Genomic DNA, 27,968 nt, shown 5'->3' on the forward strand with positions numbered 1-27,968 from the left:
CCAGCTTCACGGCAAATATGGTCAAACCAAGGCAAAGGCTGCTCAGTAGGCGAGGCTCTGCTCGTGGAGGCTCTTCGCGCAACCCTGCTGCAGAATCCCACCACCACTGCTGCTGTTGTTATTGTCATAGAAGATCAGGGGCCACTCCCATACAGGTCAATCAATTCATGGATTCGGGCAGTCCCAGTGCTGGACCGCCCCCGATGCCAGCGTTTGGAACTGCCATTTTCACTCTTGGAAGCTCGAGGAATAATGCCCGTATCAATGCTCATATCTCAGTCCTATTCATCGAGGACTCTCAGGATGAGGAGGGAGGTTCGGGCAGCAAGGAAGCGCTACCTGATGACCAACCAGAAACTATTGAGGAAGAACCAGCGGGAGTTCCTGAGCAGATTACCACCCAACCACACGAGAATGAGGCGTCAACCTCCAAAAAGGCCGAAGTGGAAGAATGGGAAGGTCGCCCTGAAGGCTACGGGTGGTATCGAATCCTCGAGGAGAAGCCAGAGGAATAGCATCCCTCGGCAAGCTCCGTCATCCTCCTCTTTTGCTCAGGTCCGGTATAAGTTTTCTGTTTCAGTCTGCATCGGGTATAAGCCAAGGTTTTCTGTTTGGGTCTTTCTAGTTTTTATATATGTTAATGTAGGCCATAGTCCTGCTAGCAGGATCCGAAATCATGCTGTCGCTGGTCCTCTGTCACCCCTGCGAGGGAAAATCTCTGTTTTTGTTTCGAAGCCCCTGCGTGGGCTGCTGTTGCAAGGTTTGATTATAGTTTTGAATTTTGTCATGTGCTGGAAGAGATTAAGTTTGGTAAAGCCGCCCCTGCGAGGGCCAATTCTGAGTCGTGAACTGCCGCCCACAGCGCCACAGTTGGCCTTGGGCAACATGTCTTTCTGAATGTAATGTTTTACTGTACATAATATAATAGAATAGTATAGCTTTAACGAGAAAAAAAATAATAAATGAAATAAATATCTTTTCAATCTATTTTTATTAATTATAAAAAATATGTTTTGTTTAAATTTTATATTACATTTTATATTATTAAATAAAAAAGCTTTGAGTGAGGAGAGAGATTTATATTAATTCCGAATGAATTCTTGAAATTAAGTATGTATGGGGATTGAGAAAGAAAACAAAAAATCAAGAAAAAATGTATGACCTCTTCCAGGGGTTTATTATTGCAAAGGACTCACTGATATTGTCATTCTTGGAGACTCTCTAATCCTAATTCAATACCTATCAAGAAAGGCAAACCAAACGACAACTCTTTGGCTCAAATTTTCCATAGGATCAAAAGTTTTCTTGATTCCTTCCAATCAACATTTTTTTACCATATCCTTAGAATTCACAATATTGAAGCTGACTTGTAAGGAAATAAAACTAGTGCCTTGGATGAGGCCAAGCTTGGTATTAATGAAATTCAAGGTTCCTACCCTATTCCATAAGACTTCATGGCTTATCTCAAGAATTTGGGTTTCTTTGCACCCTTTCTATCCCCTTCCCCCTTCCCTCTGTTTTCCTTCCTTCGTTGACCCTTATTTAATCCCCCCCTCATTTCATCCATCTTCCCTTGCGATCTGTCCCTCCCCTCTTCTTCATAATCCCCTTTGTCTCTTTGAAATTGTGGCATACTCCAAGTATGGTGTACATGGATTTCCTTGCTGTGAGATGCCATGCATTGGATGTCTCTCCTGTTTCACATGTGTGTTATATCTACTCAAACCTCAGCTTAATTCTCTGTTATCTGCTTGGGGTAAAGATGATATTTGTTGGTCAAAGTATTGAGTTAATGAATGATTACAGGTCCAGAAGCGTGTGATCGAGTGAGGGAATGGAGAATAATGATCGCTTCTACCTTAATCTTTATCCTATGCATATGTTGGTTTGGCACCCCTGGGGATTGATAGTGGTGTCTACATTTCAACGTCCATAGTGGCTCTCTTTTGGCTGTTTAGTAGAATATCTATAAGAGCTTCCCCATCTCAGAATTTTGGTTTCTATTCATTTCAAAACTTCCAGGTGGGTTCGACATTTTTGTTTGTGTGGAATTTAGCATTGTGGCCTTATGGATTCTCAAATCAACTCGTAGTAGATGTGAAATATGGAGGATGAAATGGACTCTCTCTTGGCTCTTCTCATGGACCTCAAGCTTAAGAACAAAGATAATTATGCCAATTCCACGATCCAGGTGTTATTTGAGATTTTTTTTTTTTGCTCTAAATATGCCTGCTCCTCGCGATGACTGATTTGTGATACATTAGTTTTGGTTTTGAAAATCGTAGTTGTCTTATGGTATCTTGGTTTTGTACTTCTTATACTAATTCAAACTCTGTTCTGTAATGCTTTTTGCAATGGGTTTTCTAATGGGTTATAGGTTTTCATGGATCAATAATGAAATCTAGAATGTAATATCCGAGTTACTCATTGCGACCAGGTACAAAATTAATGCAAATTATACTCATTTTTGTTTAAAATAAAAAAATATCTGAGTGGCTAAAAGACAAGAGCATAAATAAATATCAATAAAAACCATTTATAAAATATAAAATTGTATCATACAAATGCATAAAACAGAAGAAAATTAAAATCATCCTCATTGTGCGTTGTTTTGTTTGTATTTTAGCGTTTTCACTCTTTGCTCTGCTTCAAGAGAGTACATCAAACATCGTTCATAAGATGAAGTGGTTGCGATATCACAATCATCTCACTCTTTACTTCCACCCACAACCAAACAACTATAAGCTTGATTGAGAATTGCGCCAATGCTGGTGTCCTCGAGCACTGTCATGACAGATCTTGTATTCTATGACTCACCAGCTGCATGGCATTAATTTGTGCATACCCCCTCCCACATGCTTTTCATCTTCGCAACACGTTTTCATTGTCGATATGTGTGTGTGTGTGTGGGGTAGTTTTCCATTGATAATAGTCATTGTCGATATATATGTGGTATTTTTCCATTGATAACAAGTAGATTATATGTGTCAACGTATTGTTAAATGTGGACAAATGAAAAATGGAAAATGCTCAAGCGCTCACTCTCCTTTATTGCGAACAGGTGGCATATTCCTATATGCTCTGGACAAATGACAAAAACTCTAGAGAAACCTCCCCTTAAGAAAACGCCTTCGGATAATAATAATAATATAGTTAGTTTTATGATTTTTTTTTTAAATTTTAGCAACATGAGATGTATTAGCAAGTATTTTGATATATATATAATTTCATGAATATCCATAAATGGACAATTTATGTATATAATTTACTTCCATATACATATAATACTTTTCTTTTGGAAATATATATATATATATATATATATATATATAATTTATTTTTATTAAAATAAATAAATAAAATTCATCATGTATGTATTAATAGATATGTATGTCATCTTTAACTAAGAAAATTGGGTGATATGCTTATATATACATACCTACCAAATTTCTTTAATTAAAAGGATATGAATATGAATATTCATTAATGCAAGTTGAAACTATTTATTGTCCTTGGGGAATATATGTGATCCAATGTATTAATTTTAGAGTACATTTATTTATTTATTTTTGAAACTATTTATTATGTACATATGTGATCCAATGTATTAATTTCAAAGTACATTTATTTATTTATTTTTGATACAAGGTTGAACTTAAGTATAGGATTTTTTTTTATTATTTTTTGACTTTTTAAAAATCTTATTGGTGGCTCAGAGAGAGTATCATCTCCTGATTTTTGAGCCCTATATGGGGCGACAGGATGACGTTGGTAGTATTTTCTCCATATGCGTTGAGGACTAGATATGATCATCAACATTCATTGTTATTTATATGTTAGTTGTACCTTATCTCTTTGGGTGATTTCCCAGCCAGCTCTGCCATTTCTTTCTTCAAAACCGAAGTGGATAAGGGTGCTATGAATGTTGCTCTAAAATAAACATCTAAAGCTTATTTTTTGCAGGTTGAAGGAGGTCCCTCGATAAAATTCCAATCGTGGTTCTGCCTCCATGGGGTTATGAAAAGGCTCCAGGTGAGCTATGTCACACAACTGAAATTATAGGAGAAGCTAAAGAAGAAAGACAAGTCGGGAGGGTTCGAGTCCCTAGGAAGTCCTTTATTTTTTTGAGTAGTGAAATTGAAGTGTTATTGAATTTATACCCCCATTCAATGCATGCTGATGTCCCTTATTATGACTAGACTAGACACCATGGCCATGCTTCAGATAGGGTTGGTAAAACGACGACCTTTCTCATCCCCATGTTTGAGAAATTGAGGGAGCATTTTGCAAGCGATGGTGTTGGCGCTCTGATTTTTTCCCCAAATTCAGGGAACTCGCGCTTCAGACATTTAAGTTTTCCTGGATCCAAAAATCGGGACTACCAGATTGATTTTTCATTATGTTCCTTTCAATGTTACAATACATATATATACATGCCGAAGCATCCATAACCCCAATCCATTAAACCTGGATTAGAACATAATCGTAGTTCCCTTGACCGGATCTACAAAATACCATGGACTGAAAACCATCATGCCCAAAACCATGTGCGAAATCCATGCACAAAACCATAGGTAGGTCCACCCACCTAATATAGGGTCCATTTTTTTTTTTCACTGGGGCGCTGCCCCAGACCCCCCCTCCCCTCTCAAACCCCCCGACAAGGAAAGAATATAACACAACCCAACAATCCCCATGTTCGAGAAATTAAGGGAGCATTCTGCAAGAAGTGGTGTTAACGCTATGATTTTTTTCCCAACCAGGAAACTCACGCTTCAGATGTTTAAGTTTTTGAAAGATCTTGGTCGCTGCACAGGTCAATGATGAATTCTAGTGATACTTTTTAGAGTTTTCTCTATGAATTACAATGATTTATTTCGGTGACATTGGGGTTAATCCTTGGGTATTAAGTTTGTTAACTAGGGGATTTTTCTTTTGTGCATACCTTCATACTACTTTTCTTATTGGTGGTGACAACATGGAGACTCAATTTGAATAACTACTAAAAAATCCATATGCTATTATTGCAACTTGTTGTCGCTGCTACAACACCCTCCAAAATATCATTACATTTGATTTTTTGAGCCTACTATCACCGTCGTATCAAATGTGTCGCCTTGATCATCAAATGTTGTCTCATTCTATTCCATGTGTTTCAAGTGTTCTTGAGTCGTCTCAAGTGTCGTCGAATTGATTAGAACATCTTAAGGTGCTTTTCATGGTCGTATCATATTTGTTGTTATAAAACGACACTTTTGGGTCACAGTCGCACACAATTCACTCATTATTCTTGGGGAATGCATGAAAAGTGAAATTTTGATATATAGTTATCATTATTTAAGCTTGTCTAAGTTTTCTCAATGAGTTGGTATGTTTTGCACATGGTTGTATGTCTAAAACTCATCATGTTCGCCCCTTTTCCTATATCCCAGACTTAGTCAAATATTTGGCTTCAAAGGAAACCCATTGAGGACGAGAGAACATGAGGCACTCTAAAGCCTTGATTGGGGATCCTTCGTTGTTAATAAGTGTGCCATGCACCCTCCAAGAGCACAAAGTGCACTCCTTAATCTGTCTTTCCCCTTCCTTGATTTGAACTGTGCCCTTCAAAAACAAAGCCTTCCTTTGAGCACACTCCTTCAACCTGAAGGAATGCACCCTCCTTGAGAGGACTCCTTCGACCTAAATGAATGTGGCCTCGTTGAGAGCACTTCTTCGTACTGAAGGAATGTGCCCTCCTTGATAACACTCCTTCGACTTGAAGGAATTTTCCCTCCTTGAGCTCACTTTTTCAACCTTAAGGAATATGTTCTCCTTGAGAGAATTCCTTTGAATCAAAGGAATGCACCTTCCTTGAGTGCATGAGCGCACTCTGAAGGCACTAATCTTCCTCCTTCAACCTACAAACTTAAACCATGTGCCCTCCTTGTCCTCTTGAGCACATGAGCGCACTCCGAAGGCACAAAGACTCATCCTTTAGCTGTGAGGAGTGCGCCCTACGCCCTCCATCTCTCCCTTGAGCGCACAGTGCACTTGGGAAGCCTAAAGTCTTCCCTTCCATCCTTTGGACTTGATCCATGTGCCTTGCCTTGATTGCCTCCCTCCCTTAAGCACATGTTGAAGCCTTAAAGCCTCCTCCTATCAGCCTTTCAACCTTTCAAAGTGTGCCTATGCGCATAGAAGCTCCTTGTCCCCCTTTTGAGCGCATTGAAAAGGCATGAACATAAAATATGCCTTAAATATGGTATAATAGGAGATTTTTAGGTTGATGGTTGCTTATCATGAGTGATTGTAGTAACATGTGTTCAGGAATAGGTTGGCAAGCACACACATGGAAGATCAAGCAAAGAGATAAACAAAGGAAGAATGGAAAGAACAAATAACACAGTTGAATCTTGATGATCAAAGCACCCCAAAGACTCCATTTGATTAAAGACCCTTTGGAGGATGAAATCATCAGCGGTCGAAGTAACCTGAAGAATGAATACACAAGTGGCAGCCATGTCACCACTATAGAAAGTCCATGCCATGAGTCACTATTAGTCTCAGTCATCAAAGATAGTGGCATGTCATGTTTGTATCATATGATGATGTGGAAGTCGTGATGTAATATTGTAATCATTGTAAAGACAAATAAGTGGAAGTCCAAGAGTCATGTATGGACAAAAGAGCCATGGAAGTCCAAAATACATGTAATATCAAGAGTCATATGTAATTCCAAAAATCATTTGGAAGTACAAAAGTCATAAGAAGTCCAAAGGCCATTAGAAGCTGGAAAGTCAAGAGTCATGAGGATGTGAAAAGTCATGCCTCAAGTTATAATTTGATCCTCATTTCTCATGTAAATGACTTTTAAAACTTGGATTCTCCCACAAGGCATTAGAAAGACAAAGTTAGTAATTTTGGGGAGCAAGTAGTGGCTATAATGCTCCACTATTAGAGCTAGTGGTGCTCATTGTATTTATGTATATTGAGAATTTTGCTTAATATTGAAGCCTTTCAGGCCAATAATTTTCCACACATAGATTGTGAATGTTTCTAAGACTATTCTTTGAATGTTTATGGTTCATGTTTTCTTTCACCTGGACTGGAGTAATTGAACTATTTTGGTGACTTCAGTGCTTACTTATTGGAAATGTGTTGTTATGTTTATAATGATTGTCACATCTCTGTGAACTATTTTGCTTGATGTTAGACGAACCTTTCTCTTTCGTGTGTATCTCCATTAGGGTAGTACTATTACTTATCTCTTAGAGGTTCACTTTGTTTCCCCTCCACAGTTAAAGAACCTTGATACATCTACAATCAGATAGTAACAAGGCACACTCGCTTGCTCATTCAAAACGACATTTGCACTTCTCCCTCATGGTGACAATTAAAGCAAAGTCATATCTTTAGGTAACCTACAGTTGGGTTGTATTCTGGATGGGGCTCCTACGCTAAATGGTGTGAATCTTAATTGGGATTTCACAATGGGGAGACCCCCTTGGTCGATGTATTTCCATCACTGTCAACAATTGGTGCTAGGAGTGCCAAATGACAAGTTGTGCCCATTGAGTCTATTTGAATCTCTTATCTTAAATGGCTCTTTCCAAAATCATAATCCCGAAGTTTTTTTCTAACCTACCTCCTGGTAAACTTTCAATCTCTGCAGAAATTGTTCATTCCCTGTCTCAATTCTAGTTTGATGGTGAGGGTGGTACATTTATTTCCAAGCACATAAATGATTTTATTGGATTTTGTAAATCTCTTGAATTCGATGATGAAGATGTTATGTTTATTATGTTCACCCTCACTCTTGAAGGTCATGTTAATCAATGGTATCACACCTTACCATCCGCTTCCATTCATTCTTTTCATCAATTTCTTAAGGAGCTTCATCAAGCGTTTGATTGGTATGATTACCGAGATATTTATAAAGAATCAATCAGCTTAGAACGGATCCTGATGAATCGATTGAGGATTTTGCTAACAGATTCCTTCACCTATGTTATGATTTTCATGAAGAAGATATGGATTGGTATTTATTTAAGAAAACCTTTTAACAATTGGTTTAGGCTTCTTTGAATCAATTTGAATATAAACCTCCAGATGTTCCTGTTCATCCATCTTTTGAAAACCGTGAGACACCCCCAATCTCAGAGGAGGAGCTTGTTGTTCCTTTTATTCCTGTCCTCCTCCTTTTCGAGTACTGATTTGTGTGCTCCCTTGTGATAACATTGAAGACAATAAATTTGTAAATAAAATTCCTAATCCATCTTCTCAACCATCATCCATTTCCCATGATCTTGATCTGACTAAGGATAATTTGGAATGGTTCATGAATCCTATGGTGAAGATTAATCCCTCCATTCAACCAGATGGTATTAACACTCATAAGTCTAGTATTGAATATGATTTTGATTCTTGCCATCCTCTATCACCTCTTTCCCGTGATCCCTTGCCCCTTGATACGCTTGATCAATCTCTTCCAAATCTAAACAATGATTAGGTGCAAGGCAATCATTCTTCACAATTAGAGGAGCATGAAGGTGATGATTCTCTTGACCTTTCTTTTCTTTTTCAAATCATCCATGTCAAGATAATGTTCTCCCATCCTTGGTTGATTGTGAATCTAGGAATCTCGGTGATGGATTAAATAAAGTTAACTTGATTAATTAGTCTGAAGTCTTGGAAAACCTTCATTCTATTAATTTTGACTCCATTATTGTATGTAATGATGGTTTCCCAAGTGCACCTACTGATCTTTCATTTTCTCAAGAAAAAATTATTTTGAAAGAATTATATCTTGAATCTAATTCAGTTAATGAAGGTGTTTTTATTGAAACTATCTCTTCACCTCGCTATCCCTTGTGTTCCACCTTTTGTAAGGAATTAACTTATGAAGGGAATACTTCATCTATTGAGTTGGATTTTGAGTTGACACATGGTGGTGAGATCATTCATGATGAGAGGAAAGTACTGAAATAATCAAGTATTCATGCAATTCCTTATTATTCCCAGTCTTGCATGGGGAGAATTCCTTAGTACAAGTTGCTCATGAAATTCGTTCAATCAATTTATCCTCAGAGGTGCAATCAAAAGAACTTTATAACTTGGTAATCTGTTTGTTAAACATGTAAATTCTGATCAAATCAGTAATGTAGATGGATTCGAACTTGATACTAGCGATATTGTTGCAATTATTGATGGTAGTTGTCCACATACCATGGATGATTTGAATAATTCTTCAAAATGTAATTCTACAATTATTTTAAGTTCTGGGACCCATCAGGGAGTTGAGGCACTTCAACTTCAGTTGATGGTTATTTCAAGTTCTAACGACTTTGGTAAGGCCCCTGAACTAAATAATATTTGGATATCCTCGCAAAATTATTTCCTTTGCATGGTTTCATTGGATGTAAATTCCTTCTTGAAAGAATTATGGTATTCTAGACATAACTCTTATAGCTTTCAAGATTCAGTTTTTGATCAGGTTGCAAATTTTGTTTCAGTTAACTTATCTTCATGCAAATCTCTTGAATCTAACTTGGGTTTGGAGTGTATACCTTCTGTGAATATACAAAGCCATGAAGCTGATAATTTTAAATATTATCATTGACCAAAAGATCCATACCTATTAGATACTTTTGAAAATAATCAGCTCCTAGTCCTTCTTGTGAATGTTATAATGCTACCAGATCTCCTCTTGAGTGTTAGTGAATGCTTATGTTATTTTCTGAATAAAGTTCCTCTTTTTCACCCATTGCATCTTGACTAGTTTCAGGTGTTTTCCATACTAGAATTCCTTTTTTATTCTTTCAATGATTATGATGCCAATCCAGTTTGTCACCAGTTAAAAGAAAATGTTTGCAACATTCAACATATGAGGAAGATGATTCTTTTGTTCGAAGCATTCACCAAGCTGTTCAAATTGATTTATCCTTGTTGTTTATTGATCAAGAGTCTTGTGTTTTAATCAATCCATCTGATCATGGTTATTGTTCTAACAACTATCATCCAATTTATCATTTTCCCACTAGTATATCTCATGACAATTGTTTTACATCAAGTGATCCTTATGGTCTATCTTCTCAATTTTCAAATACTTGTCAAGCAACTGAGGCACTTAAACCTCTACTGATGGTTATGTCAGGCCCTCACTATCTTGACAAGCTTTTTTAACCTGGTCGGATTAATTTTCCCTTACAAGACTCCCATCATGATTCTATGACATTAGTTGAAAATTTATCTTTAGAAAAATCTCAGGATCATCAAATGGAATGTTTTGAATCTCATGATCTAATCTATCATCAAATGGAAGCATCTTACTTAGCAAGCCCATTTACTAAAATCAAGTTTCAATATCTCTTGATGTTTGCTAAGGAAGACAATAAAAATGTAGGTACATTCACAAGGATCCATCAAGGTTTGTTTGCTTATGTTTTTCATCAAAAAGGTAAGGTGGTAGGTTGGGTAAATTCAGGTGACATGACACATCTCTCTACATGTAGCAAAGACTTTTTATCTTTTGTGCAAGATATTAATGTTCTTATCTTTTCTATTGCACATTGTATTACATCAATTTTCATTCCTCATATCTTTGTGATTGTGGGTCCAGAGCAATTACGCCAACTTCACTAGAAATATCATTACACTTAGCCCTGACCTTTTATTTGGTTAGGTTGGGAGTAGGCTTAGTTGCATTTAGTTCCTCTTGCATTACATCCACCTTCTTTCCTACTCTCCATCTAGTATCTTCTTCTAGTTTCTTTTTGTATGATGTTTTTGGCTTCAGTATCCATTTTATTTGTCTCTTATTTATGCTTTTGGTATTGTATGTCTTTTATTTCATGTTTTCTTAATAAGACCTTGTGTGAAAGAGTGCATCATCCAAAATACTTGTGGTGTAATAAAACAGAAGTGTGACAACCACAACTCTTGGATTTATGTTGTTCTCCTTCTTTGTTTGGGAAATTCCATAGGTTGAGATAAGTCTAGATGGAAAATACAATTCATCCAATAGGAGAACCTTGAGGGAACCTATTAAATATGTGCCTATACTAGTATCTAAGCTACTCAACTTGGTATAAATCTACTGGTGTGTTAACGCTTGTCCAATCTAGTAGAGAGGGGATAGGGAAAAACCTAAAGCGAGCAAAACAATAGCAGAGGTCTTAAAATACTTCTATGAAGGGGAAACCTCCACTGCTCTCAATAAGTCAAGATCCCTCTTCTACCTGTTGAAAATAATAAAGGTCGATGCACAGTTCTATTAACTGAATACATAAAGGGTGAAAGAAGAGAAAGGCTTCCTACGTATGGAGGTGGTGCAAGTGACTTCGTCAAAGTACTAACTAGGCTCGCTGGAAGTGAAGTAATGTTTGTGCTCATAAAGTGACTCTGTTGGGGTACTATCCAGTCCTACTGGCAGCAGAGCAACACCAGAGATGAAAAATCATACTTTGAATATTATAAACTTGTCGTGCACATTACCCCTTCTTGGATTGAAACAATTGTGATATGGTTTATCTTCTTGTGTGTGTTCAACCAAATAGAGGAAAGTGAGATGTTATGTATAAAATTGGGTCAAAAGGGGAAAATTTAGGCAATAAATACTCCTAAAGGCTTGACCCTTAGCCAAAATACATTCCCAGACAGAGAAGCTAAAGTTTGCCCAGTGTGTCGCCAAGTGTTGTCGCTACTACAACACCCTCCAAAAATTTCACTACATTAGAATTTCAAAGCCTACTATCACCAAAGTATCAATGTGTCACCTTGATCATCAAATGTATTCCCATGCTATTCTATGTGTTTCAAGTTTTTTGAGTGGTCTCAAGTGTCGTCGCATTGATTAGAACATATTTAGGTGAATTTCATGGTCGTAACATCTTTCAAAGCAAAACAATTGAGGCCAAGAGTGCATGAGCGCACTATGAATCCTTGATCGGGGATCCTTCGTTGTTCGAAATTGCACCATGTGTCGTCCAAGAGCACGAAGTGAACTCCTTAATCCATCTTTCCCCTTCCTTGTTCCGAACTGTGCCCTTCAAAAGCTAAGCCTTCCTTTGAGTGCACTCCTTCGACCTGAAGGAATGCACCCTCCTTGAGAGCACTGCTTCGACCTGAAGGAATGTGCCCTCCTTGAGAGAACTCCTTTGACCTGAAGGAATGTGCCCTCCTTGAGTGCCCTCATTCGTCCCGAAGGAATGCACCCTTCTCGAGAGCATTCCTTCGACCTGAAGTAATGCACCCTCCTTGAGTGCATGAGCGCACTCTGAGGGCATGAAGCTTCCTCCTTCAGCCTTCAAACTTACACCATGCACCCTCCTTAGCCTCTTGAGCACATGAGCACACTCCGAAGGCATGAAGCCTCATCCTTTAGCCTTGAGGAGTGCGTTTGTCGCCCTCCATCTCTCCCTTGAGTGCACACCGCACTTGGGAATCCTGAAGTATTCCTTTTTGTCCTTCGGAATTTATCCATGCACCCTACCTTGATTGGATCCCTCCCTTGACCACATGAGCACATGTCGAAGCCCTGATGCCTCCTCCTCTTAGCCCTTCAGCCTTTCAAAGTGTGCCTATGCGCGCAAAGGCTCCTTTTTCCCATTTTGAGCACACTCGAAAGGCATGAAAAAACAATTTGCATTAAACATGGTAGAATAAGATATTTTTAGGTTAATGTTTACTTCTAATGAGTGATTGCAGAAGCAGGTGTTTCAGGAAAAAATGGCAAGCACAGATGTGGAAGATCGGGCAAAGAGAAGAAACAAAGGAAGCATGGAAAGAACAAATAATACACTTTAATCTTGATGATCAAAGCACCCCAAAGACTCCATTTGATTAAATACCCTTTGGAGGGTGGAGTCATCAACGATTGAAGTAACATGAAGAATGAAGACACAAGTGACAATGATGTCACCACTAAAGAAAGTCCATGTCATCAGTCACTATTAGTCCCAATCATCAAAGGTAGTGACATGTCATGTCTGTATCATATGATGATGTGGAATTCGTGATGTAATATTGTAATAATTGTAAAGACAAATAAGGGGAAGTCCAAGAGTCATGTATAGACAAAATATCCATGGAAGTCCAAAAGGCATGTAATACCAAGAGTCATATGTAATTCCAAAAGTCATTTGGAAGTCAAAAAATCATAAGAATTCCAACTGTCATTAGAAGTTGGAAAGTCAAGAGTCATGAGGATGTGAAAATTCATGCCTCAAGTTATAAATAGATCATCATTTCTCATTTAAATGACTTTTAAACCTTGGCTTCTCCCATAAGGCATTAGAGAGACATAATTAGTACTTTTGGGGAGCAAGTAGTGGATATAACGCTCCATTATTGGTGTTCATTGTATTTATGTATCATGGGAATTTTGCTTAAGATCGAAGCCTTTCAGGCCAGCAAATTTTCACACATGGATTGTGAATGTTTCTAAGATTATTATTTGAATGTTTATGGTTCATGTTTTCTTTGACCTGGATTGGAGTAATTGAACTATTTCAGTGACTTCGGTGCTTACTTATTGGAAAAGCGATTTTATGTTTATAATGATTGTCACATCTCTATGAAATATTTCACTTGATGTTAGACGAGCCTCTCTCTTTCGTGTGTGTCTCCATTAGGGTAGTATTATTTTTTCTCTATTAGAGGCTCACTTTGTTTCCCCTCTGCAGTGAAAGAACCTTGATACATTTGCAATCATACAATCACAAGGCATACTCACTTGCTTATTTGAAAGGACATTTTCACTTCTCCCTCATGCTAATAGTTAAAGCCAAGTAATATCTTTAAGTAACCGACAATTAGGCCATATTCTAGATGGGGCTCCTACTCCAAATGGTGTGAGGTCTAATTGGGACTTCACATCGGGGAGACCCCCTTGGTGAATGGATTCCCAGCACCGTCAACACAACTTCTAGCTGTCTCATGCGTCATCTTGCCGAGGTAGATGAAATGTCTCTAAGAAATGTGGAATATCTTGTTTTTGATGAGGAAAGCCATTTATTTGAGATATGATTCACAGACCAATTGTGAAAAATACTTGCCTAGTTGAGTGATAACCACCAAACTTTGATTTTTGGTGCAACTCTACCTCGTTTTCTCACTGAATTTGCAGAGGCAAGGCTTTGGGATCCTCAGATTATATGAAATGATGTAACACCCTCCTCCCACATCTACCCAAGAAAACGGCCAACCGGGGTAAACATGCAACGAGAGGCCATTATGATATGATTCAACCTCCTAAGTCACCTTAAGGAAGTGGAACCAACATAAACACACCATACAGACATCCAACATCATCAACAGAACCGTCAGGGGACAAGTTAGACACTCAGACAACCTGTTCCTGGGTCCCACTATTGTTTTAGGTATCTTGGGCCATAGTATCTCTCATGCTGTGGGCAAGGGAGCAACCAACAACCTAAAGTCACTCTCACAGGCCTGCTTGCCAACGACTATGGACCAAAATTGTCAGTGTTGTGCCAAAGACCTTAGGATTTAAACCACCTTCTCAAGCTCAGATCCTAGGACACTGCCCAAAACTGATCCATCTCTTCAAATCAGTAAAGTAACATGGAAGTGAAAGTACTAAAGCAAATACTTGTTCAATACCTTGAATGGATCCCTACTAGCCATGACAGGAATTTCGTCAAATATATCGTCGACATGTAATGTACAGGTGTAAACAACATAATTAAGCATAAGGATCTTGTACTTATTTAAGAATCACTATGAACCATTGTTCCCTCATTCCATTTGCTCCATTATCATCTATTAGGTCATAGGCACATTATCCATTCACATACTAGTAAAAACATGTTGATAACCATATGTAGTTGCTGTCATAAAATGTACATATAACCGTCATAATAGGAACAAAAATACAATAAACATATCAACCATCAAATCCTTAAATACATCAATACCTTTACACATGAAATAAAGGGAATGTATTTCTCATTAATGAATGCAATGAACCAACTGGAGATGGGAGTACCATGTTCCACCCGACTAGAGAATGGCTGAGCCAAATCTCTCTTCAGTCATTCACCCCTATGCCATATTCCAAGCATGAATGTGGGATCTTATAGAACACATCAATAAAAAATCATCCAGGGCTTCCAGAGGCCATCCACCTCAACCCATCAAACAGTGATTCCACCTCACAGTCGAACATCACCAAAACCATCATCAGAAATGTCTCTATCCCAACCATCCATGGTTCCAGAGCGTTTGTCCAACCCAACTACGGGACTAGTAACTCAACCCACATCTTTTATCGGGCTCTAGTGCGTTTGTCCAACCAAGGCTATGGTACTAGTAACTCAACCCACCAAGGGCTCTAGAGCGTTTTTCCATCCCAGGCTATGGGACTAGTAACTCAACCCAACTTATTCTAGGGCTCCAGTGCGTTTGTCCAAACAAGGCTATGGGACTAGTAACTCAACCCAAGCTAAGGAAACATGAGAACCAATAAAAAACACAACAAGGAAACAAACCCACAATCACCATGGCTATCAAGGAAATGACAAGGCTAGGAAATCCACTGTCAATCCCGACCATCCTCCATGCCTAATGACATATCACAACCAATAAACCACATGCATATGCCATGCATGCCAAAACTAGTCAAGAAAACATACATGCAACTCGACACTTGCAAGAAAATATGATGTAGCTATTGATGCCGATGCCTTCTTGCACTTTCCTGCTCTTCCTTTTCCTTCTTGCTCCATGAATACAAGTATGCCACACCCTCCAAGAGTGCTCCAAGAAAACTGTAAGTGTCCAAGAGTATGAGAGAGAGAATAATGAGAGAGCTCCAAAACTGAACTGACCAAGTCTTGCCCATTGATCGTCAGAAGCCTTTTTATTAATGAGGCCTCTAATTTCTTCATTTTCCATCATTTTCCTTCAATTTCCTCCTCACATGCAACCTATGTCTTTTCGCCTCCTTTTCTCAGAATTTCCATCATTTTCATAAATAAAATACCAATTAATGCCTTGTGCCTTTCCAAAGCCTTAGCCATTGCCTTTTCCAATTTCCTTAGCCATAAACAACCAAGTGAACACCCCATAGGATGTCTTGCCCAACATTCAACTTGGAATAATTGTCCTAGTCATCCATGGTTATTTTTTTAAACTTTATTACATGGAATTTTCACCAGGGCTGTTACAATTGATTTAGAGACTACGATCACCCCTGATCTCAAACTTACATTCTTTACAGTGTAACCTAAAGAGAAATGCGTTGCACTAATCCATCTGGTGAGAGAGAAGATTGGTTGAAATCAATAGACATTATATTTTGTCACAACAAAACATCACGGAGACTTCATCAATGCATTGTTTAAGGAAGAAGGGATAGATATGTCTATTGTTTATGGGGACATAGATCAAACTAGCTAGAAAATTCATCTTGCAAATTTTAGAGCAAGGAACATAATGTTACATCTTGTAATTGATGTTGTAGCTAGGGGGCTATGTTGGATAACGTAGTGAATTATGATTTTCCTCCAAGACCCAATTTTTTGTTCATAGAGTGGGGCATGTTTCTCGTGATGGTCGAACTGGCACCGCATATTCATTTGTCACATCAGAAGACATGCCATATCTTTTGGATCTGCATTTTTATATATATCAAAACCTATTCGACCAACTCCAATCTAAGAAGAGGTTGAAAGTGATAGGAAGAATACATTAACTACGATCAATGAAGCAATGGAAAAAGGGGAGTCCATATATGACCTGAAATCTTACAGGATTGATTATTTGCGCAACTTTATCAACATTACCTAAGGTTGCATAAGTTAGAGATTCACAAATATCTTTGAAAACAATATCTACAATATATTATTCTATATAACTTTCATGTGCTAAAGAACTATTTTGTAGAATAGCTAAAATATTCAAAGAAAATCTTGACATCATATCAAATACTTTGTTTGTTGTACGTTCCTGATACTTGATTACTAAGAGGACCTACTGCAAAAAACCCATCCATCTATAATGTTGAGACTGCTGCAACTTAATTCGAGTTTGAAGGTATTTAAGTGGTTTATGATCTGTTTGAATCATTGTTTTTTTGCCCATTAAATAATGTTTCCATTGTTTAACACTTTCCATTAATGCACATAATTCCTTATCATTAATTGGATAGTTTGAAATTGCTTTAGAAAATTCTTCGAAATGAAAACAAATAGGCTTCCCTTTCTGAAATAAAATTGCATTCATTGCATACCTACTAGGATCAGTTTCTATTTCAAATGGCTGTTGAAGGTTTGGTGGAGCTATTACAATTTTCTGCTTTAAAGTTTCACATGCTTTTTGTTGTTTTCCTCCCCACTGAGAAGAGGCTTTAAAACTTGTTAAAGCATGAAGTGGTGTTGCAATAAAAGAGAAATGAAAATCAAACTTTCTCCAATACTGAACTACATCCATAGAACTTCTAACTTCCCAACTTGAACTGAAAGTAAGAATATCATCTAGATAGACTATGACAAACTTATCAAGAAAATAACGAAACACATCATTCATCATTCTCATTAAAGTTGCTGGAGCATTGCATAATTTGAACAACATAACCAACCATTCATCAAGCACCTCTCTAGTCTCATATGTAGTTTTCCAAACATCATTCTCTGTAATACACATATGATGATAACCATTTCTTAATTCCAGTTTAATGGTTGATATATTGAATCCCATTTTGTATTTCTCATTTTGGAAGGAGACTTTTTGGTTCTTTAAAAATTCTTGATACGAATCTACCATTTCAACCAATTTGTCCTTAGAATGAGAATCAAGCCCTTGAAAAGCACCATACTTGTCTTTAGGCTGTTTTTTAACAATCATGAGAAAATATCTTTTACTTGAATTTATTAACCTTTTCAAATGACTGACATTGATTAAATCCAAGTTAGTCTTACTTATGTGTGCCCAGACAATGTATTCAATTCCTTCTTTAAAGAGATGATGCTTGTTCCCCCTTCTATGAAAAATAGCATGTCGATAATAAATATATGGACTACCCAACACAACTCCGCATATATCCAGAGGAATCACATCTAGCTCAACTTCATCAACAAAATTAGTTGTAAGTGCAAACCTTAAATGAAATTGTTTTGTGACATGTAGGTGAGTGTTTTCTTTCAACCATCCTAAAGGGTATGGTTTTGGATGATTTTTAGTTTCAAATTCCAATTTCCTTACTAGTTCCTCAAATATTAAGTTTTCTTTTGATCCACTGTCAAATAACGTGTCTATCTTAGTGTGCTTGGAATAATCCTTATGTGAAAATGTTAAACCCTCTTATTTTCATCAACCTCATTATTAGTTTTTTAAGATGATGGAGAGTAAGTAGAACTAGAACTAGCTTCAAAAAGTATACTTGTTAGACTCATTGCAGTAATATTTTGTTCGCCATTGGAGTCAGATACCAAATCTTGTTGGACTACAACATTCACTTTCATTTCACCCTTCTCCTTAAGGAACTTATTTGGCTTAAGTTCTTGAAGAAGATTCCAACACTTGGAAACATCATGTCCGACCCTCTGACGATGAGTACATGTAGGTCTTTAGCCTTCTTTCTTTGTTGTCGCCAATTTATTTCTTTTCAACTTACCCTTTCCTTTGCCTTCTTTGGAGTCTTTGTGTTCTGACTGTTTGAATGGTTCCACTGAAAAGGTCTACTACCTAATTCAATATGAATGGATTGCACATGTACTTCATCAAAGTCAGTTGGATTAAACATAAGCAATGTATGTTGCAAATAAGAATGAAAACTTCCAATATACTTTAACAAAGTTTCCCATGTGTTTAATGGAATATCAAGTGCTAATGCCTTTTTCCTGAATTCTTGAGTAAACTCTTGCACACTTTGTCCTTTACCTTGCCTCAAATGCTGCCAATCTATTACAACCTGTTGCATATATCCTAAAGGATAGAACTGCTTTCTAAGAGATTTAATAAACTTAGACCATGAAGAGATAATTTTACCTTTATGCTTTAAATATGACTAAGTTTTACTTTCCCACCAAATCAAAGTTGTTCCCCCCATTCTAAGTGTAGCTGACAAAATTTTCACAGAATCATCAACAATATTCTGAATTCTACAATAAACTTCAAGTTTTTTAATCTAGTTATCTAACTTTTTAGGATTCATTTTACCATCATATATGGGCAGTTCAAATTTAACATCAAGCTTCAAAAAATGAGATTTCTTATGTTTCTTCTTTGATTCAGAATCTGAATTGGAACTATCAGAATATGAAGAAGAAGAAGATGGAGGAGAAGGAGGTTCGTTTACCATCAACTTACCGTTTTTCTCCTTCTTACTTTTTGAAGACGAAGCTGCATCTCTAGTATTCTTGTCTTCATAAAGTTCTGCAATCATCCTTTGCATATTAAGGAACATCTGCTAAAATTGCTCCTTTGACTTGGGCTCAAGAGCTTCTCCTTTGCTTTCACCCGCCAGTTTGCGAATGAATTTCCTCTTTCCAATGTCCGGATTGGCTTCTTTAAGTTTCCCTTCTCCACATCGCGACCTAGATCTAGTCAACATTCACATTGGCAAATATCCTGCTTAAACATGATCAATATCGATATGATACCAAAATATGATCTGAACTCTTACAACTTTTATTATTTGCCCAACTTTATCAACATTAACTAAGGTTGCATAAGTGTGAATGAAAGAGGGAAACTGATTATTAATATGCCATAAAAATAAACTTGAGAGCAGCAAATAACATAACAACAGAAAGAGAAGAACCAAACACAACAAATTGTTGACAGAGTTCATCCCACCTGGACTACGTCTCGGGTCTGCTTCCAAGTGGGTGTCTGTTTTATTAGGAAATGATCCAAAGCATTTCTTTACATTATATTTCACCAATTGATATATGCATGCAAGCAATTGGTTACTTTAGAAAGAAAGCCTTCTATCTCAGCTTCCAATGCCTGTCTCCATTCTCAATTGGCTCAAGGATGCCCAAGATATGATTACATGAATAAAAACAATCAATAATACACCACGGTTTTGCAACTCACTATTCGTTCTCTTAACCACTGGTGCAATGGTTGAGTAATTTAATAGGCCTTAGGCAAGCTCCAAGGTCGAACCTCCCGGGCTCAACATAGAAACTATTTGGGTTTGGTGATCGAGTTTTTACATGGGGAAATGAGGAGGTTTTAACACCTTACTAAACTGAGTTTGTCGCATTAATGAACTCCAAACTTCGACGCATAATGCAAAACCATATACATTAATACAACCCTTTGTATTTAATTATAGCGGAAGACTTTGGTATATGATTTAGCACATAGTATATAATTTTTTTGAGTTTCATTTGACTAAAACCTTTGTGTTAATCATAATATATATTTAACCAAAACATTAATACCCCAACCGGCGAATGAACATCGAACTCCCCGCCTGCATAGTTGGCACAACATGTATCGAACTCCCCGCCAGATGCAGCAATCTGTTAGCCCATGTTGCGGTGGCATGACATGTCAAAACAACAACCCTGACTATCACTACTCTCGTGGCAATCCAAACTACACTGTGTTGAGTACTTGACACCTCCACTTCCGTATACCTGCTGGCTCCGAAGTCCAACAGTGGATTGCATTGCTGGATTGTCAGTTGACTCGATCTTACCACCGTGCCAGCTGGGCCATCGCATTATCCCCATGTAGGAACTCCGCAATAGTTATACACCATAGTCTATAAATTTTGAACCTATTTAATATATGCCTTAACATATCGTTTCATCCTTAGGTTTTATACGCGCTCTTTACTGCATCACATTTTCTTACCATATATTATTTCTGAACCATGATTTGATAGCATAATATATGTCTGCTCCAAAGTTTATATATATGCTCCTTATGTTTATAACTATATGCCATAGTTATAATATTTTAGACCATAATTCCTAACAATAAGGTTTTGCCCCCACCTTAGGTTTTAGTATAAGGTTGATACCATAAGTTTCTAATAATTTTGAACCAAATATATATATGCACCATAAACATTAATGCACCCATGTTTTCTAATATGAACCAAAACCCAACAATCTCACCATCAACTAGAGATATGCACCAGAGATGAACCATTTCCACGTGTCGAGCTGTGGGAACGCCACATGGCCAGCTAGGCACTTGTTCACCAGAACTTCAATGGACAATTTCTCCTTCATCCATAGACCAAATGTGAAATTGAAAGTATTTCCAGATTCAAAACGACAGGTTCTACTGCTTGGCATTCTTTCCAGGAACAAATAAAAACTTTGAATTTGTAGCAACTAGAGAATCCTCCTAGATCATTCCTCTCCACTGGAAGTTTTTGGGCCACCAAAAGTTTGGTTTTAAGATGACATGAGGTGAGGGTACAACTCGCTCACCCTTTCAATCTCCATCCACCTAACTTTGCCTGGATTTATGTCTTTGAGTTTCACTCGACGATACTTGAGATCTCCATAAATGGAAGTGTGGACCTTCCTTTTACCTTCACTTTTCATCCTTACCCTACTGATGTAAATCCATACTTGATCACCAACCCGAAAGTGATGACCCTTTTGATGCTTATCATGGCGCATTTTGAACCTGTGAATTGTTTCATTAATCTGTGGAGAATAGAAAAACCTTTGTAGTTGTGCCACTGTCTTGCCTACACCAACATGCCTTGAAACACGAGAACAATGTGCTTTCCTGATCACATGTGTTCTTTCTCCCTGTGGTATGCACAACTTGCCAAGATGGTTAAATAACCTGTTATGAACATGGTAATTTACCTTTTCCACTTGTGCATCACGAGTTAGCGATTCACAAATATCTTTGAAAACATTGTCTGTAGTATATTGTTCTATATAACTTTCATGTGCTAAAGAACTATTTTGTAGAATAAATAAAATATTCACATCATATCATCTACTTTGTTTGTTGTACCTTCCTGATACTTGATTACTAAGTGGACTTGCTGCAAAAACCCATCCATCTATAATGTTCAAACTGCTGCAACTTAGTTTGAGTTTGAAGGTATTGAAGTGGTTGATGATCTGTTGGAATCATTGTTTCTTTGCCCATTAAATAAAGTTTCCATTGTTTAACACTTTCCATTAATGCACATAATTCCTTATCATTAGTTGGATAGTTTGAAACTACTCTAGAAAATGCTTCGGATTGATAACAAATAGGCTTCCCTTTTTGAAATAAAATTGCACTCATTGCATACCTACTAGCATCAGTTTCTATTTCAAATGGTTGTTGAAGGTCTAGTGGAGCTGTTACAATTTTCTGCTTTAAAGTTTCACATGATTTTTGTTGTTTTCCTCCCCACTGAAATGAGGCTTTAAAACTTGTTAAAGCATGAATGCAATAAAAGAGAAATGAAAATCAAACTTCCTCCAATACCGAACTACAATCACAGAACTTCTAACTTCCCAACTTGAACTGAAAGTAAGAATATCATCCAGATAGACTATGACAAACTTATCAAGAAAATAATGAAACACATCATTCATCATTCTCATTAAAGTTGTTGGAGCATCGCATAAATCAAACGGCATAACCAACCATTCATCAAGCCCCTGTCTAGTCTCACATGTAGTTTTCCAAACATCATTCTCTGCAATACACATCTGATGATAACCATTTCTTAAATCCAGTTTAATGACTGATATATGATTCATGCCAATATTTGGAAGAGGTGCAATAGATATTAATTAATTCCCATGTTGTATTTCTCGTTTTGGGAGGAGACTTTTTGGTTCTTTAAACAATTCTTTATACGAATCTACCATTTCAACCAATTTTTCCTTAAACTAAGTATCACACCCTTGAAAAGCACCATACTTGTCTTTAGGTTGTTTTTTAACAATCATGAGAAAATATATTTTGCTTGAATTTATTAACCTTTTCAAATGACTGACATTGATTAAATCCAAGTTTGTCTTACTTATGTGTGCCCTAATAATGTATTCAATTCCTTCTTTAAAGAGATGATACTTGTTCTCCCTTCTATGAAAAATAGCATGTTGATCATAAAGATACAAACTACCCAATACAAATCCACATATATCTAGAGGAATCACATCTAATTGAACTTCATCAACAAAATTCATTGTAATTGCAAACCTTAAACAACATTGTTTTGTGACATGCATTTGAGTGTTTTCTTTCAAACATCCTAAAGGCTATGGTTTTGGATGATTTTCAGTTTCCAATTCCAAATTCCTTACTAGTTCCTCAGATATTAAGTTTTCTTGTGATCTGCTATCAAATAATGTGTCTATCTTAGTGTGCTTGGAAATAATCCTTATGTGAAAAAGTTCAAACCTCTTATTTTCATCAATCGTATTATTAGTTTTTGAAGATGATGTTGAGTAAGTAGAACTAGAACTAGCTTCAAAAAGTATACATGTTAGACTCATTGCGGTAATCTTTTGTTTGTCACCATAGTCAGATTCCAAATCTTGTTGGACTGCACATTCGCTTTCATTTCACCCTTCTCCTTAAGGAACTTCTTTGGCTTAAGTTATGTATGAAGCTTCCAACACTTGGACTCATCATGTCCGACCCTCTGACAATAAGTACATGTAGTTCTTTCCACTTCTTTCTTTGTTGTCGCTAATTTATTTCATTTCAACTTACCCTTTCCTTTGCCTTCTTTGGAGTCTTTGTTTTCTGAATTCTTGAATGGTTTCCACTGAAAAGGTCTGCCACCTGATTCAATATGAATGGCTTGCACACATACTTCATCAAAGTTAGTTGGATTAAACATAAGAAATGTATGTTGCAAATAAGAATGCAAACTTCCAATATACTTTAACAAAGTTTCCTGTGTGTTTAATGGAATATCAAGTGCTAATTCCTTTTTCCTTTTTCCTGAGTAAACTCTTGCACACTCTGTCCTTTACCTTGCCTCAAATGGTACCAATCTATTACAACCTATTACACATATCCTAAGGGATAGAACTACTTTCCAAGAGATTTAATAAACTTAGACCATGAAGAAATAATTTTACCTTTATCCTTTAAATCTGTTTGAGTTTTACTTTCCCACCAAATCAAAGATGTTCCCCCCATTCTAAGTGTAGCTAACTCAATTTTCACAGAATCATCAACAATATTCTGAATTCTACAATAAACTTCAAGTTGTTTAATCTAGTTATCTAACTTTTCAGGATTCATTTCACCATCATATATGGGCAGTTCAAAATTAACATCAATTTTCAAAAAATGAGATTTCTTATGTTTCTTCTTTGATTTGAAATCTAATCTGGAATCATCAGAAGATGAAGAAGAAGAAGATGGATGAGAAGGAGGTTTGTTAGCATCAGCTTTATCCTTACACTTTTTCTCCTTCTTACTTTTTGAAGACGAAGCTACATCTCTAGTCTTCTTGTCTTCATAAAGTTATGAAATCATCCTTTGCATATTAAGGAACATCTGCTAAAATTGCTCCTCTGACTTGGGCTCAAGAGCTTCTCCTTCGTTTTCACCTGCCATGTTGCGAATAGCTTTCCTATTTCTAATGTCTTGATTGGCCTCTTCAAGTTTCCCTTCTCCACGTTGCGAACTAGATCTAGTGAACATTCACATTAGCAAATATCCTACTTAAACATGATCAACCTCAATCTGATACCAAAATATGATCTGAAATCTTAAAGGATTGATTATTTGCGCAACTTTATCAACATTAACTAAGGTTGAATAAGTGTGAATGAAAGAGGGAAACTGATTATTAATATGCCATAGACATAAACTTGGGAGCAATAAATAACATAACAGCAGAAAGAGAAGAAGCAAACACAACAAATTGTTGACGGAGTATGTCCCTCTTGGACTACGTCTCCGGGTCCGCTTCGAAGTGGGCGTCTGTTTTATTAGGAAATTATCCAAAGAGTTTCTTTACATGATATTTCACCAACTAATCTGTGCATGCAGGCACTGCTGGTTATTGTAAAAAGAAATCTTTCCGACACCTGCCTCTGTTCTCAATTTGGCTCAAGGATAGCCAATATTTGATTACATGGACAAAAACAGTCAATAATATGTCCGAGTTCTACAACTCACTATTGACTCCCTTAACCACTAGTGCAATGGTTGAGTATTTTAATAGACCTGGGGGAGGTTCCAAGGTCAAACCTCCCGGGCTCAACCTAGAAACTGTTTGGGTTTGTTGATCGAGTTTTTACATGGTGCAATGAGGTTTCTCGGTGCTAGGAGGTTTTAACACCTTACTAAGCTTAGGTTGTCGCATTAATGAACTCCAAACTTTCGACGCATAATGAAAAACCATATACATTAATACAACCCTTTGTATTTAATTATGGCGAAAACTTTGGTATATGATTTAGCGCACTGTATATGATTTTTTTGAATAATTTTTCATTTGACCGAAACCTTTGTGTTAATCATAATATATATTTAACCAAAACCTTAATACCCCAATTGGTGGATGAACATCGAACTCCCCGCCTGCATAGTTGGCACACCGTGTATCTTTGGATGTGGATGCACTGCGCCAAATGTAGTAGTCTATTAGCCCATGCTATGGTGGCATGACATGTCAAAACAACAACCCCGATGGTCACTACTGCCATGGCAGTCCAAATTGCATTGTGTTGGGTACCTGACACCTCAGCTTTCGTATACCTGTTGGCTCCAAATTCTGACAGTGGTTTGCATTTCTAGATTTTCAGCTGATTCGGTGTACCGTCGTGCCACCTGGGCCACCACATTATCCCCATGTAGGAACTCCACAATAGTTTATACACCATAGTGTATAAAGTTTGAACCTGTTTAAGATATGCCTTAACATATGGCTTCATCCTTAGGCTTTGTACGTGCTCTTTACTACATCACATTTTCTTACCATGTATTATTTCCGAACCATGATTTGATATCATAATGTATGTCTGCTCCAAAGTTTATATGTATTCTCCTTATGTTTATAACTATATGCCATAGTTATAAGATTTTAGACCATAGTTCCTAACAATAAGGTTTTGCACCCACCTTAGGTTTTAGTATAAGGCTGATACCATGGGTTTCTAATATTTTTGCACCAAATATATATATGTGCCATAAACATTAATGCACCCCTGTAGAATTAATGCACCCCTGTTTTCTAATATGAACCAAAACCCAACAATCTCACCGTCAACTGGAGATATGCACCGTAGATGAACTGTTGGCACGTGTCGAGCTGTGGGAATGCCACATGGCCAGCTAGGAACCTATTCACCAAAACTTCAACAGACAATTTCTCCTTCATCCGGAGACCAAATGAGAAACCGAAAGTACTGCCGAATTCAGAACGATGGGCTCTATCGCTTAGCGTTCTTTCTGGGAACAACTGAAAACTTTGAACTCAAAGCAACTAGAGAATCCTCCAATGATAAATATATAGACGTTTTCCTAAATCAGTCATGGATCTTGTTTCTAAAATAATTCCAGAGATTATTGATGGAAGTATAAAGGTTTTTGTTTTGTAGAAGGAATGTACCAATGCATCTCATTTGTATTCCAAGGCAAAGCCAATGCCTTTAATGGAATCTGTAAAAAAAGCAAATGGATTTCCTCAAGAAGGGCTACATCCAATTTTAAAAAATGCAATTGGGACTAATGAGGCAATTGCTTTGGTGTTTTACAAGAATTTAAAAAATTTCAAGCAATTTCATTGTTGATGTTAAAAATACATTGATATTGTTATGTCTTTTGCAGAAGTTTTTATTTTTATTTTTATTTTTTATTTTTTGATATATATATATATATATATATATATTTATTTTATTTATTTTTTCTCTTTTCTGAAAAATTTCACAATGGAGGTATTAATCTCAACATATGGATGTGTAAGAAAATGTTACTTGGAGGCCATGTGTTCTCAAATAAAGATGTTTTCGTCTTGGTGCAACTTAACCTTTGGGTTTCTTAAATCATTCTGGAAAGAGGGTAGTCTTTAGTAGCCATGTATTTCTCTCTTAATCATGGTTAAGAAAATGGTTGGTAGGAATTTGCTTTGTTTTAATGCGTGCATTTTGAATGATGCTTGCAAATTTTAAGTTATTTTTACCACTACGACACCCAACCATTAGTAATTGTGTACTTGGTGCTTAGATTGGTTCTATATTGGCTGCAAAATGTTGTGTTTTAGCCTTTAGGTATGAGTGACTTGCTTTTTAATCAAATTGGTTTAATAACTTTTGCTAGTTTACTCAGGTTGATTGCAGGGAAAAGCAGACAATTATAGAGACTAAAGGGGAAGCAACAAAAGCAAAGCATCTTCTTATTTTTTTCTTACCCTTTCAACATATTTATCAATAAAGGATTTGCTTATTTAAGATTTTTCAGTGGTTGACTACAGATCTCACTGATGGAGTTCAAATATTCGGTTCTCTCAAAAACTTAATATTTTACTATGCAGTTGCTTTTTGCCAAAATAAATGGAACCTTTTTTTTTGTTTAAAAACTTTTACATTAATAGAGTTTTGGTCCCAATCTCCATTAAGAGTACTTGCAAGTTAGGCTGTTTGAAATTTGAAATTACTCCATTATTGAAATAACTTTTGTTGATCATATTACTTCTCTTTGTCAACATAATATATATCTGCATTTTTTTGAGAAAAACTTGTATTATTTAGCAAAGTATTTTACATGTTGGTTGCACTCTCCAACAAACTATTCTATCTATGACATAGGATTAAATAATAAATACTCACAACATCTATCCTTACATCCTAGTGATTAGTTTCTTATCAACCTAAATGGCTCTGTATAATACAAAGTAATGGCACTTCCTAGATTGCATGTCGGCAATAAAAACCATAAAAAGTTCAACTAATTGTAAGCCACACAAATAAGCTCATTGGACAATTTAATGTTTCAACTTTCCACTAATAATAATTGCCTCGTTTTATAGTGGTATAAATAAGCAAACAAAAATCAATTCAAGGGAGAAACAA

The 27,968-nt window shown here is 36.7% G+C and overlaps 1 pseudogene; it reads left to right on the plus strand.

Moving 5' to 3' along the window:
- Window positions 1-13,917: 13,917 nt before the first annotated feature.
- On the plus strand, window positions 13,918-27,330 carry LOC149244116 (putative DEAD-box ATP-dependent RNA helicase 29; annotated as a pseudogene).
- The last annotated feature ends 638 nt before the right edge of the window (window positions 27,331-27,968 follow it).

The sequence above is a fragment of the Pinus tabuliformis genome, chromosome 8 (assembly GCF_031772625.1).
Source record: "Pinus tabuliformis cultivar Carrire ecotype Pingquan chromosome 8, CPIR1, whole genome shotgun sequence".
NCBI lineage: Eukaryota > Viridiplantae > Streptophyta > Pinopsida > Pinales > Pinaceae > Pinus > Pinus tabuliformis.